The sequence below is a fragment of the Panthera onca genome, chromosome C2 (assembly GCF_046562875.1).
Source record: "Panthera onca isolate mPanOnc1 chromosome C2, mPanOnc1 haplotype 2, whole genome shotgun sequence".
Taxonomy (NCBI): domain Eukaryota; kingdom Metazoa; phylum Chordata; class Mammalia; order Carnivora; family Felidae; genus Panthera; species Panthera onca.
This window is the reverse complement of record NC_138347.1, coordinates 47,077,876-47,092,091: the sequence shown is the minus strand read 5'-3', so window position 1 is coordinate 47,092,091 and position 14,216 is coordinate 47,077,876. Positions and strand designations below refer to the sequence as shown.

Sequence of the window (14,216 nt, the reverse complement as noted above, 5' to 3'; positions counted from 1 at the left end):
TGGGTGGGCTGCCACTCCACCACCCTGGCTCACTCCCACCTGTCTGTGTAGCATGCACTGCCTCTTTACCCTTCCTACCCTCTTCCATGTGCCTCTTGTCAAGGCTTGACTCTGGACAGTCCATTCTGCTAGTCTTTTGGCGGTTTTCTGACTTATTTAGGCAGATGTGGGTGGAATCTAAATGTTCAGTAGGACGAGGTGAGACCAGCATCCTCCTACACCACCATTTTCTGAGAGTCTCCTCCATCCCATTCTTTTTTATGGTGGAGTAATATTCCACTGTATATGTAAATAACACATCTTTATTCATCCATTTATCAGTGGACATTTGGATTACTTCCATACCTTGCCTATTGTAAATAATACTGCAGTAGGCATAGGGTTGTGTATTATCTTATTGAATTAATGTTTCTCTTTTCTTTGTGTAAGTAATTGTTAGTGGGATTACTGGATCATATGGTAATTCTATTTTTAATTTTTTGGTGAACCTCTGTACTATTTTCCACAGTGGCTGCACCAATTTTGCAGTTCTACTAACAGTGCACAAGCCTTCCTTTTTCTCCACATCCTCACCAACACTTGTTATTGCTTGTGTTTTTGTTAATTTCCATCTCTGTTCTCGTATTCTCTACCTGTTTATGCCTAGTATTCACCTTTTTCACTACATCCTTTAATATACTAAAGAATTATTTTAATTAAAAAAATTTTAAATATAATTTCTTGTCAAATTGGCTAACATACAGTGTGTAAAGTGTGTTCTGGATTTTTGGTGTAGATTCCCTTGGTTCATTGCTTGCATACAACACCCAGTGCTCATCCCCACAAGTGCCCTCCTCAATGCCCATCACCCATTTTCCCTTTTCCCCCACCCACCATCCACCCTCAGTTTCTTTTATGTACTTAAGAATCTCTTATGGCTTGCCTCTCTCCCTCTCTGTTTATAACTCCCCCCACCACCTCCCCTTCCTCCATGGTCTTCTGTTAAGTTTCTCAATATCCACATATGAGTGAAAACCTATGATATCTGTCCTTCTCTGACTGACTTATTTCACTCAGCATAATACCTTCCAGTTCCATCCACATTGCTGCAAATGGCATGATTTCATTATTTCTCATTGCCAAGTAGTATTCCATTGTATATATAAACCACATCTTCTTTATCCATTCATCACTTGATGGACATTTAGTCTCTTTTCATAATTTGGCTATTATTTAAAGCACTGCTATAAACATTGGGGTATATGTGCCCCTGTGCTTCAGCACTCCCGTATAACTTGGATAAATTCCTAGCAGTGTTATTGCTGGGTCATAGGGTAGTTCTATTTTTAATTTTTTTAAGGAAACTCCTCACTTTTCCAGAGCAACTGGAATTGATAGTTTGCATTCCAACAAATAATGCAAGAGGGTTCCCTTTTCTCTACATCCTCACCAGCATCTGTTGTTTCCTGAGTTGTTCATTTTTGCCACTCTGACTGGTGTGAGGTAGTATCTCAATGTAGTTTTGATTTGTATTTTCCTGATGAGGAGTGACATTGAGCATTTTTTCATGTGTCTATTGGCCATCTGGATGTCTTCTTTGGAAAAACGCCTGTTCATGTCTTCTTCCCATTTCTTCACTGGATTATTTGTTTTTTGGGTGTTGAGTTTGGTAAGTTCGTTATAGATTTTGGATAGTAACCCTTATCCAATATGTCATTTGCAAATTTCTTTTCCCATTCCATCAGTTGCCTTTTAGTTTTGTTGATTGTGTCCTTTGCAGTGCAGAAGCTTTTTATCTTGATGAGGTCCCAATAGTTCATGTTTGCTTTTAATTCCCTTGTCTTTGGAGATGTATCCAGCAAGAAATTGCTGCAGCCTAGGTTAAAGAGGTTGTTGCTTGCTTTAGGTTGAGGGTGCTGATGGTTTCCTGTCTGACATTTAGGTCTCTCATCCATTTTGTGTTTATTTTTATGTATGGTGTAAGAAAGTGGTCTAGTTTTATTCTTCTGCATGTTGTTGTCCAGTTCTCCCAGAACCACTTGCTAAAGAGACTGTCCTTTTCCGATACTTTTTCCTGCTTTGTCAAAGATTAGTTGGCCATACATTTCTGAATCCAACTCTGGGTTCATATTCCATTGACCTATGTGTCTGTTTTTGTGCCAATACCATACCGTCTTCACGATTACAGCTTTGTAGTAGAGGCTAAAGTCTGGGATTGTGATGCCTCCCGCTTTTTCTTTTTCAATATTACTTTGGATATTTGGGGTCTTTTGTGGTTCTATACAAATTTTAGGATTGTTTTTCTAGTTTTGAGAAGAATGCTGGTGCAATTTTGATTGGGATTGCACTGAATGTATAGATTTCTTTGTAGTATTGACATTTTGACAATATTTATTCATCCAATCCATGAGCATGGAATGTTTTTTGCATTTTTTTGTATCTTCTTCAATTTCCTTCATAAGTTTTCTATAGTTTTCAGCATGCAGAACTTTTATATTTTTGGTTAGGTTAATTCCTAGGTATTTTATGGTTCTTGGTGCAGTTGTAAATGGGATAAATTTCTTGATTTCTCTTTCTGTTGCTTCATTATTGGTGTATAGAACTGCAACCAATTTCTGTACATTGGTTTTGTACCCTGCGACTTTGCTGAACTCATGTATCAGTTCTAGCAGACTTTTCATGGAGTCCACTGTGTTTTCCATGTAGAGTATCATATCATCTGGGAAAAGTGAACGTTTGACTTCTTCTTTGCCAATTTTGATGCATTTTATTTCATTTTGTTGTCTTATTGCTGATGCTTGGGCTTCCAACACTATGTTAAACAACAGTGATGAGAGTGGTCATCCCTCTCGTGTTCCTGATCTCAGGGGGAAAGCTCTTAGTCTTTCCCCATTGAGGATGATATTAGCTGTGGGTTCTTCATACATGGCTTTTATGATATTTAGGTATGTTCCTTCTGTCCCAACTTTCTTGAGGATTTTTATTGAGAAAAGATGTATTTTATCAAATGCTTTTTCTGCATCTATTGACAGGATCATATAGTTCTTATCCTTTCTTTTATTAATGTGATGTATCACATTGATTGATTTGCAAATATTGAAGAAGCCCAGTAGCTCGAGGAATGAATCCCACTTGATCATGTTGAATAATTCTTTTTATATGCTGTTGAATTTGATTTTCTAGTATTTTGTTGAGATTTTTGCATCCATGTTAATTAGGGATATTGGTCTGTAATTCTCATTTTTTTGTGGGGTCTCTGTCTGGTTTGGGAATCAATGTAATGCTGGCTTCATAGAATGCATCTGGAATTTTTCCTTCTGTTTCTATTTTTTGGAACAGCTTCAGAAGGATAGGTATTATCTCTGCTTTAAATTTCTGGTAGAATTCCTCTGGGAATCCATCTGGCCCAGGACTTTTGTTTGTTGGGAGATGTTTGATAACTGATTCAATTTCTTCACTAGTTATGGATCTGTTCAAATTTTCTATTTCTTCCCATTTGAGTTTTGGTAGTTTGTGGGTGTCTTGGAATTTGTCCACTCCTTCCAGGTTATCCAGTTTGTTGGCATATAATTTCTCATAGTATTCTCTGGTAATTGCTTATTTTTCTGAGGGATTGGTTGTGATAAATCCATTTTCATTTGTGATTTTTTTCTATTTAGGTCCTCTCTTCCTTTTGCGAAATCTGGCTAGGGGTTTATCAGTTTTGTTTATTTTTTCAAAAAACCAGTTCTTAGTTTCATTTATCTGTTCTACTGTTTTTTTTTTTTTTTTTTTGCTCCTATATTGATTTCTGCTCTGATCTTTATTATTTCACTTCTTCTGCTCGCCTTGTGGTTTCTTTGTTGTTCTGCTTATAGTTCCTTTAGGTGTGCTGTTAGATTTGTATTTGGGATTTTTCTTGTTTCTTGAGATAGGCCTGGATTCAATGTATTTTCCTCCTAGGACTGCCTTTGTTGTATCCCAGAGGGTTTGGGCTTTTGTGTTTTCATTTTCATTTGTTTCCATATAGTTTTTAATTTCTTGTTTAATTACCTGGTTGACCCATTCATTCTTTAGTAAGATGTTCTTTAACCTCCATGCATTTGGAGATTTTCCAAACTTTTTCCTGGGTTGATTTCAAGTTTCATAGCATTGTGGTCTGAAAATGTGCATAGTATGATCTCAATTCTTTTATACTTATGAAGGGCTGTTTTGTGACTGAGTATGTGATCTATCTTGGAGAATGTTTCATGTGCACTCAAGAAGAATGTGTATTCTGCTGCTTTAGGATGAAAAGTTCTGAATATATCTGTCAAGTCCATCTGATCCAATGTATCATTCAGGGCCCTTGTTTCTTTACTGATCCTGTGTCTAGATGATTTATCCATTGTTGTAAGTGGAGTATTAAAATCCCCTCCAATTACCACATTCTTACCAATAAGATTGTTTATGTTTGTGATTAATTGTTTTTTATATATTTGGGTGCTTTGTATTCGGTGCATAAACATTTATAATTGTTAGCTCTTCTTGGTGGATAGACCCCATAATTATTATATAATGCCCTTCTTCATCTCTTGTTATGCCTTTAGTTTAAAATCTAGTTTGTCTGATGTAAGTATGGCTACTCCAGCTTTCTTCTGACTTCCAGTAGCATGATAGATAGTTCTCCATTCCCTCACTTTCCATCTGAAGGTGTCATTAGGTCTAAAATGGGTTTCTTGTAGAGAGCAAATAGATGGGTCTTGTTTTTTATCTATTCTGAAACCCTATGTCCTTTTTTTGGAGCATTTAGTCCATTTACATTCAGTGTTATTATTGAAAGATATGGATTTAGAGTCTTTTTGTTATCTGTAGGTTTCATGCTTATAGTAATGCCTCTGGTCCTGTGTGGTCTTTGCAACATTCCACTCAGAGTCCCCCTTAAGACCTCTTGTAGGGCTGGTTTAGTGGTGATGAATTCCTTCAGTTTTTGTTTGTCTGTAAAAACCTTTATCTCTCCTATTCTGAATGACAGGCTTTCTAGATAAAGGATTCTTGGCTGCATATTTTTCCTTGTCAGCACATTGAAAATTTCCTGTCACTCCTTCCTGGCCTGCCAAGTTAAAGTAGATAGGTATGCTACTACCCTTATGTGTCTACCCTTGTAGATTAAGGCCCGTTTGTCCCTAGCTGCTTTCAGAATTCTCTTTATCTTTGTATTTTTCCAGTTTCAATATGATATGTCGTGCATAAGATCAATTCAAGTTATGTCTGAAGGGAGTTCTCTGTGCCTCCTGGATTTCCATGTCTGTTTCCTTCCTAGACTGGAGAAGTTCTCAGTTATGGTTTATTCAAGTACACCTTCCACCCCTTACTCTGCTTCTGGAACTCCTATGATATGAATAGTATTCTGTTTCATTGAATAAGTTAGTTCTCTAATTCTATCCTATTGATCCAGAATTTTTTTATTTCTCTTTTTCTCAGCTTCATCTTTTTCCATAATTTTATCTTCTTTTTCACCTATTCAAGCCCAGCGATTAATCTTATGACTATTTTTCTAAATTCTTGGTAAGGTATATTGTTTATGTCTGTTTTGATCAATTCTTTAGCTGTCATTTCTTCCTGGAATTTCTTTTGAGGAGAATTCTTCCATTTCATCATTTTAGCTAGTTTTCTGTCCCTTATGTGTTTTAAAAGCTTGTTATGTGTCCTGCACCAGCGAGCACCACTATATTAAAGAGGGGTCATACTCTGCCTGGGGCCTGGCCCTTCAGGAGGTGTTTTTTGGAGTGTGTTAATTGCTCTCTGTTGTTGTGACTCTGGTTGTTTTATCTCCCTACTCATAGTGATGTTTTGGACCCTCCACCAGGTGTGCTTTGATTTGTTCACTGAGGTAGCCCTGGAAAAGAAAAAAAAAAAACAAGAAAACAAACAAACAAAAAAGAAAACAAAAACAAAAACACCTGTTACAGCAAAACAATGGGGTGGTGGCATTGTTGATGGAAGAGGCCTTATCCCATACAAAGAGAAATGACAGCGTTGGGGAAAAAGAAAAGAAAAGAAAACTGACCAGGCAGAGAAACTCTACAGCTTAATCTAGAGCAAGAGGGGAAAATAAAGAAGGAGATATAGAAGAGTTATAAAGAGAATAAATTAAATATGTCTACTTAAACCAACAACCAGAATAACCAGGCTAGAGGAGGGAAGAAATAAGTAGAAAATGAAGGGGGGGGGGGGAGTATATATATATATGTGTGTGTGTGTGTGTGTGTGTGTGTGTGTGTGTGTGTGTGTGTATCAAAAGAATTATCCAAGAATTAAATCAGAAAATGCAAACCACTGGGTGCCTTGGAACCAGTGGCAGTGCTGGTCTGGAGGAGGGGCTGTCTGGTTTGTCAGCATCAATCCCGCTCCAGTAGATACTCAGTTACCAGGCAGAAGGGGCATGGTTTGGTGTAGGCAGGTCTCACCTCCACTGGGGGCCCCCTGTCAGTTTCCTGAGCCTCCACTTTGTTCCTGATGGGGAGAAAAATGGCAACACCCCAGTCTCTCCTCCATGGACCAGATGTCCCAAACCACTCTGTTCAGGCTGTCCTCGCTGTGCCAAGGGCACAAACGAGGCTATTTGTCCCACTCCACCAACTTCCACACCTCCCTGGCGGTTGGCTTGGATTTAAACCCTGATGTCTTAAAGGGTCTTGCTCCGTGTACCCCGGTGCCTGGAGAGTGCTGTTCCACACCACTGATATATTACTTCTGGATATATTTGTCCTTTGAACGGTTATATACCTTCTTCCCACAGCACTCCAGGGAGGGGATTGCTTTCTCCTACTGTGGACTGCACCCCTGACCTAGCCACTGAGCCCCAGGCTGGCTCCCCACCTCCCAGATGTGAGAACAGGGCAGCCAGCCTCAATCCGGAGGAAGCCCCACAGTTAGAGATGAGATCCCTTTCCATCCCGGTACAAGGTTTTTCTCTTCTCTAGATACTGTCCTATGCTTCCTTATCCTCTCTTTCTCTTCCCTTTGTCTCTCCATAGAAGGGGATCCCTCCCTTCTGTGCCTATGCAGCCTGTTTTATCTCTTCCAGTTTGTAATCACACACCTATGGCCCAACAGCTTGTCCCTGTGAGTCCCTGGGGATGTCTTTGTCACTCTGCAGCCCAGACTCTAGGAATTCAAAGTCTTTTGGCCTCGACACTGCTGTATTTGAGGGATAAGGGAACTTCAGGTCCCCTTACTTCTCTGCCATGTTGGATCTCCTAAAGAATTATCTTTAAGGTCCTTGTCTGATAGTTCCAACATTCAGACTATCTTTGTGTTTGACTGTGTTGACCATTTTATTGCTTAAAAATGAAACATGATTTTTGTGCTTGTTTATCTCATAATTTTTGATTGAATGCTGAACATAAAATAAAAACAAAGTAAAAATAAAGAGTGGAGGTAAATGGTATTTATGCCCAGAAATAGGAAAGCATCCTCTCTGTCAGGCCTTGAGTTTGAATAAATCTAAGAAGTAATTCAGCTGGACGCAGGCTTTGTTATTGTTATAGTCACCTTCAGTGCACCACAGGCTTCAAATCCTCTGGCAATGGACCCACTCTGCCTTCTGCTTAGTGTGAAGCCAGAGCTCTAGAGGATCTTTCTCAGTGTTCCTGCTCCAACCCCAGATTTCAGTAAGCCCTGCATGTTGGTATGATAGAGTGTCTCTCTTCATGCTCTTTTTCCTTGTTACTTGGTGCAAAATTCATGGTGTGTTTTCTTGATTCTTCCATTCTAGTCTTAGTCTTAGGCAGGGTCTTAGTGCCTGAACTCCAGGGGTGAGATTTGTCAGGCTCTCTGTCCCTCCCTCAGTGGCACACAGGCTCTGCTTCTTACTCTTTTATTTATTTATTTAAAAAAATTTTTTTTTAAGCTTATTTATTTTTGACAGAGAGAGACAAAGCATGAGTGGGGGAGGGGCAGAGAGAGAGAGAGAGAGACAGAATCTGAAGCAGGCTCCAGGCTCTGCACTGTCAGCACAGAGCCCGACATGGGGCTCGAACCCACAGACTGCGAGATCATGACCTGAGCTGAAGTTGGACACTCAACCAACTGAGCCACCAGGTACCCCTGTTTCTTACTCTTTATAAGGGCTAGAGTGGGTCTATAGACAAGATTTTCTTTCCATCTTCCAACTGACATTCAAACCCTGCCTTTTTCATGAGGGATCTTGGGTGCAAGTTGGTTTTTCACTTCTTCCTCCATGGCAGCAGACCTTTGCTTTCTACCATACAGGATTCTGGGAAGGACTGGGTATTCTGCCCTTCACCAAAAGCACATCTCTTTTGCCTATTATCAGTGCAGGTGTTAATGGGCAAATTTTTGACCTTTCCCCCAGTACCACCTTTCTTCAGATGAGGTGAATGAGATAATTACTTGCCCCTTCTCCAGAGGCCGATAACTTCCCTGCTTTTAAAGCAGGATCAAGTTGGTTACGTGAGGTTTTTGCCTCTTCTCCTTTTGCAAATGGCTTCTGCTTTTATCAAAGAAGGGTGAGGGGTTAGTTTTGTGCTTATCTCCTTGTAGAAAGTGACCACCATTTTTGTGCTCAGGTAGGGCCTGGAGTGCGAGTGAGCTTCTCCAAGGACCTCTGCTTCCCCCCTCAAACTTTGGCATGACTGCTTGCACCTCTAAGGGAAGCTCTCTCAAATACTTTCCTTGCCTTTTAAGTTTCTCAAGATCCACATAAGAGTGAAAACATAAGGTATCTGTCTTTCTCTGTATGGGGGAGGGGAAGGAAAAAAAAGAAGAGAGAGGGAGAGTGGGAGAGAGCCAAAGCATAAGAGACTCTTAAAAAATGAGAACAAACTGAGGGCTGATGGGGGGTGGGAGGGAGGGGAGGGTGGGTGATGGGTATTGAAGAGGGCATCTTTTGGGATGAGCACTGGGTGTTGTATGGAAACCAATTTGACAATAAATTTCATATATTTAAAAAATAAATAAATAAATAAATAAATAAAAGATCAAATCCTTTCCTTGCCTTAATCATTTTTATGAACACCTAGCAGAAGGCCCTGTGTAAAACTAGCCCTTGTTTGCAGGACCCCCTTATTTCTAGGATCCCAGAGATTCCCAGCTGTTACGTCAGCCCACTCATGGACTTTAAGAATTTGTTAAAATTTTAGTTGTTTATTTTGTACCCACCTTTATGAGTATTATCTGTTTCTCTCCTTCTGTCCTCAAAGTGAAACATTTTGTGTGTCCTGTCTCTAGAGACTTTTTATTGTTGATAATCCAAGCCCTTGCTGCCTGATGACCTTAGCTCTCTAAGATGCAAAAATAAATTTATGATTTTGTAGATACTTTGACTATTTCTCCCATTCGGGTGCAAGAGAATGTCATCTGACATTCTTGCCCAGCTTTCTACAATGTCTAAGCTGAAGTGGAACTCCCATTTGCTTCCATTTTTTAAAGCTATATTTTATATAGAATTTAAGGTTATAGGTATTTTCTTTAATACTTAAAAGATCTCATTTCACTGTTAAGACTTGTTTTATTTCTGTCAAGAAGTCTTCTGTTAGTCATATAATTGTTACTATTCAGATAATGAGCTGTTTTATCTGAATGTTTTAAAATTTTTCTCTTGATTTTCTTATTCAGCAATTTTATTATAATGCACTTAAATTTGGGTTGTATACTTTGGATTATCTCTCTCTTTAATTCACCAAACTTCTAAAATATGTAGATTAATGGATTTCATTCGTTTTGGAAAATTGTCAGCCATCATCCCTTTGATATGATCTCTGTCCCATTCTCTCCTTCTAGACTTCAATTATAAATTATGTTATACATTTTCATTATGTTCACATATGTGTTTTGTTTTTTCTCCTGCATTTATTCATTCTTCCTCTCTGTACTTCAATCTGTATATTTTTATTGACCTATTTTCAGTTTAGTAATCATGCTTTTTGTTTTGTTAATCTAATCTATTTAATTGTTAACTTTAAATATTGTAAATTGTTTATTTCTATAATTTATTTTTTTTCTTTTTATACATTCTACTTCTCTGGTGAAAATTTCCATATCTTCATCCATTTCTCCTTCTTTTGTTTTCTATTCTTGAGCATATTAATCATAGGTGTTTGGAAGTTCATGTCACTGAACTCTGATATCTGGATCACCTGTGTCTATTTCTGTACTCTATTTATTCTCTTGGTTTTGGTCATAAGGCCCTGTGTCTTTATCTACCAGCATTTTTTTTGTTTAATTCCAAACATCCTATATATCAAATCATAGAAGCTTCAGATGATGTTGTTTTCTTTCAGACAAAATTGACCATTTCCTCTGGTAGGCAAATACAGTGGGGAGTAATTACTCCAACAGGGATCGAATTTAGTAGATATTGGATACAATTTTGGTAAAACTAAATCTGCCTTTGTTAATTGCACATAGTGCAATTAAGAATGCCCTGTTAACTGGGTAACACTTTGCAGTGTTTTCAACTAAGAGTCTGTTCAACTGAGACTATTCTCTCCAGACCCCCTTCCACCATGGGTTCTTAATGCAAACCACTGTCTTTTTGGAACCATGAGTTTGCCAAAATTTCTGCTCTGCATTGCACATGTGGTTTTATTTTAGCTCCTTTGCCTCTTACCCCATGAAGCTTCAGAAATCAGCAAATGTCATGAGGGGAAAACTGAGTACAAAATATTCTTTAAGCATTTAACATTGTCACTCTAGTGTGAGACCATAAAGACTCTGCAAGTTTCTGTTCTCTAGCAGTGCCTTTCTGCCAGGACAAAATTTAGATTTTTCAATCTCTTGCTCATACCCAGACTGATATGGGCCCCATGGAAAAAAAAAGCTGTTAGAGACTGTCAGTTTATCTTTCCATGATTCTGTTCTCTCTGGAATCTTAGATACACTTAACTTCATAGCTTCAGCAATCCTCTTGATACTATAAAACAGTTATTTAAAATTTTATCCAACTTTTCTATTTGTCTTCAGTGGAAACACTCAAAAGTTTATAAGCATGCTCCATTATATGCTACATATTATAATTAAATCATATCCTAGATCATGCTTTAATGTTTCTTAAGATATACTTAAGAATCTAAATTTGGTTGAAGATTTAACTTTGCAGGATACTACTGCCAATACAAAGACTCAATTTACTGAAGAATTATATTTGACATGTTACTAAATTCACACATGCACAGGTAACGACAAGTCATTAAAGTCTAATTTTATACATGAGAGCAGGGAAGTATCTTTTGAAATCTATTATAACAGAAATAATATAATTTCCAATAACAGAATATAATAATTTCTGGTAACAGAAATAATATATTAAAATTATGAATTTTACTTCTCATTGGAAGAAATATGGTTTTACTCATACCAAAGCACACCATTTTCCAGTCTTGTTTTAATTTTTGGAAAGACCAATAATCACAATGTTCTTAGAATAATGAGATTCAGTACAGTTTGTTTCTTATGGCATTCTTGCCGGTCTTGATTTCTTTCCCTTGTACAACTCATCCCTAAACATTTTGTTTTTAGTTTGTATTACACTCTATTTTTCCAGATAGTTCCTCAAATGTCTTGAAATGAATTAGGATATGATCCCACATTTACCCAGACCTTACCAATCAATGTTCTTATTTTTGACAACATGATTGCTGCATTTCTTTAATCTAAACCAGGAATGACAATGGATTTCATCTTGTATGGCAAGTCTAATCAAATGGGAGAAATATCTTAAGCTGTTTAAAAAGATTCTAAGGGGACATCCAAGCCCAGTTTGAAAATGTACCAAGATAATTTAATAAGGTCTGTCATGCACTGGAAGGTAGAATAGTAACAGGCAGTCTTGTTAGATCTTGAATACTTAAAGTTGGACACAAAGTTTAAAATCCACAAAAATTTGTTGATTGACTAATTGATCTTTACTGAAAACTCATGAAAAGAATAACTAAAAATAACTTCTGATTTTATTAGCAATTATTTTATTTAAAATTAAATCATTCCAGGGGCACCTGGGGGGCTCAGTTCATTGGGTGTCCACCTTCGGCTCAGGTCAGGATCTCATGGTTTGTGGGTTCAAGCCCTGCATCAGGCTCTGTACTGACAGCTCAGAGTCTGGAGCCTGTAACCTGCTTCAGATTCTGTGTCTCCATCTCTCTGTGTCCCTCCCGTGCTGTGCTCTCTCTCTCTTCTCTAAAATAAATACATAAACGTTTAAAATAATCATTCCATAGGAATAGTGTATAAAACTCCTCTTTTGACCTCATGTCTAGTTCATCTTTATATTCCACGGTGGGGCTTGTCAGTGGCAAATGCTCACTAAATATTTTTTTTAGTGAATTTCATTGATTCTATTTTAAAGTATAAATAACCAAAGTATAAATAACCCAAATCTTCTGAAATATTTATTGTTAGTGTTTTTACAACAACCTTATGTTTGACAAAGAATAGAAGACTTCACTATGGAGAAAACATTTTCATTGATGTAATGTAGATGAAAGTATGTAAGTGAAAATAAATGGAAAATATCTGCTGTTTAAAATACATTTTGAATGATTAATAGGTTCTTTGTAACCTATTGAAGAAAATACATTTGGTGACTGAAATCCTTAAAAAAACTTTCCAACCATAAAAGGAGGTGCCAGTGGCATACTTAGGTGATCCTTTTATTGAGAAATGTCTTCAAACCAAATACCTAAAAGATCTAAATTTTGAGGAGTTGTAATTACTAGGCTTTTTTTTTTTATATGTTTATTTATTTTTGAGAGAGACAGATCGCCAGCAGGGGAGGGGCAAAGAGAGAAGGAGACACAGAATCTGAAAAAGACTCCAGGCTCTGAGGTGTCAGCACAGAGCCTGATGTGAGCCTCGAACTCACAAACCCCGAGATTGTAACCTGAGCTGAAGTCGGACACTTGAGCGACTGAACCACCCAGGTACCCCAACATTTGTTTCTTCTTTTACCTTGATCTCTATCTGCCTCCATACAGCAATCATCCACATATTCCAGGTACTGGGTCTACCTTCGAATTGAGTAAGAGAGTAACCTGTGAATATCCTGGATAATTCCATTTCATTCAACTAGTTCAAAAAAGACTTAACTGATCCCAAAGGGAGTACACAATGGAGTACAAGGTCTTGCACTCTGAATGCTCACAATCTAAAGAACAGAAATATACAAATAAGTTAGCGAAATATAGGAAAAAAATTATGTGAGAAGGATTGCAAACTTGGAGTTCCATGTTACCTAACATTTCTTCTTATATCTGACAATCATTTTTTTACTGAAAAGAATATAAGAGTTACCTACTACTTTCTTCCAGCCATCATATATAACTAGAAATCTCTATGGGAGCGTTTTCTCCCTTTTTTGCCTTCTCTCATCTTAACTGAACTTTTTATATCATTCCATTTTATCACCTTTCTGGGCATACCGATTATACTTACTTTTAAAATGTTGTTAATGGTTTCGCTAGAGTTTGCAATATACATTTTAATTAGTCTAAGTCCACCTTCATACCACACTGTAATACTTTACTGCTTCACTTGTGATTCAAGTGCCTTATGACAAAGTCTGACCAATTCTTTCCTCCCATCCCTTATTACATTTCTGTCATTCACTTTACTTATCCATGTGCTATAACCTGCCAGTGCATTATTACAATTATTACTTTCAATAGTTATCTTTCAGATCTATTAAGAATAAAAAAAGTGGAAGGTTTTATCTTTAATTGTTTCTCTAATGCTCTTCCTTTCTTTATATAGATCTGAATTTCTGACTTGTTATCATTTTCTTCTCCCTGAAGAACTTCTTTGAACAATTCTTACAAGGTAAGTATCATGGTGGTGAATTCCTTCCGTTTTTGTTTATCTGAGAAAGTCTTTATTTCTCCTTTATTTTTGAAAGATAATTTCACTGCATATGGGATTCTAGGTTGGTCTTTTTTTTTTCCCCTTAAGCGCTTTAAATATTTTATTCTTCTCTCTATTTTTTGAGTTTTTATTTAAATTCAAGTTAGTTAACAGTATAGTATTAGTTTTAGACAATAGTACAATTTAGTGATTCAACAATTCCATACAACACCTGGTGCTCATCACAAGTGCACTCCTTAATCCCCATCACCTATTTAACTCATTTCCCGCTCACCTCCCCTCTGATAAACATCAGTTTCTGCTCTATAATTAAGAGTCTGTTTCTTGGTTTACCTCTCTTTTTTTCCCCTGTGATCATTTGTTGTGTTTCTTAAATTCCACATAAGAATGAAATCATA

General features: G+C 37.3%; 1 long non-coding RNA gene across 1 annotated transcript in view; it reads left to right on the top strand.

Moving 5' to 3' along the window:
* LOC132683795 (uncharacterized) overlaps window positions 1–13,781 on the top strand; it is a 252,787-nt gene extending 239,006 nt beyond the window's left edge. The window contains exon 5 of the long non-coding RNA XR_009612384.2: window positions 13,711–13,781. This is a non-coding gene — a long non-coding RNA (uncharacterized LOC132683795). The remainder of the gene's footprint in view (window positions 1–13,710) is intronic.
* Window positions 13,782–14,216: the final 435 nt, after the last annotated feature.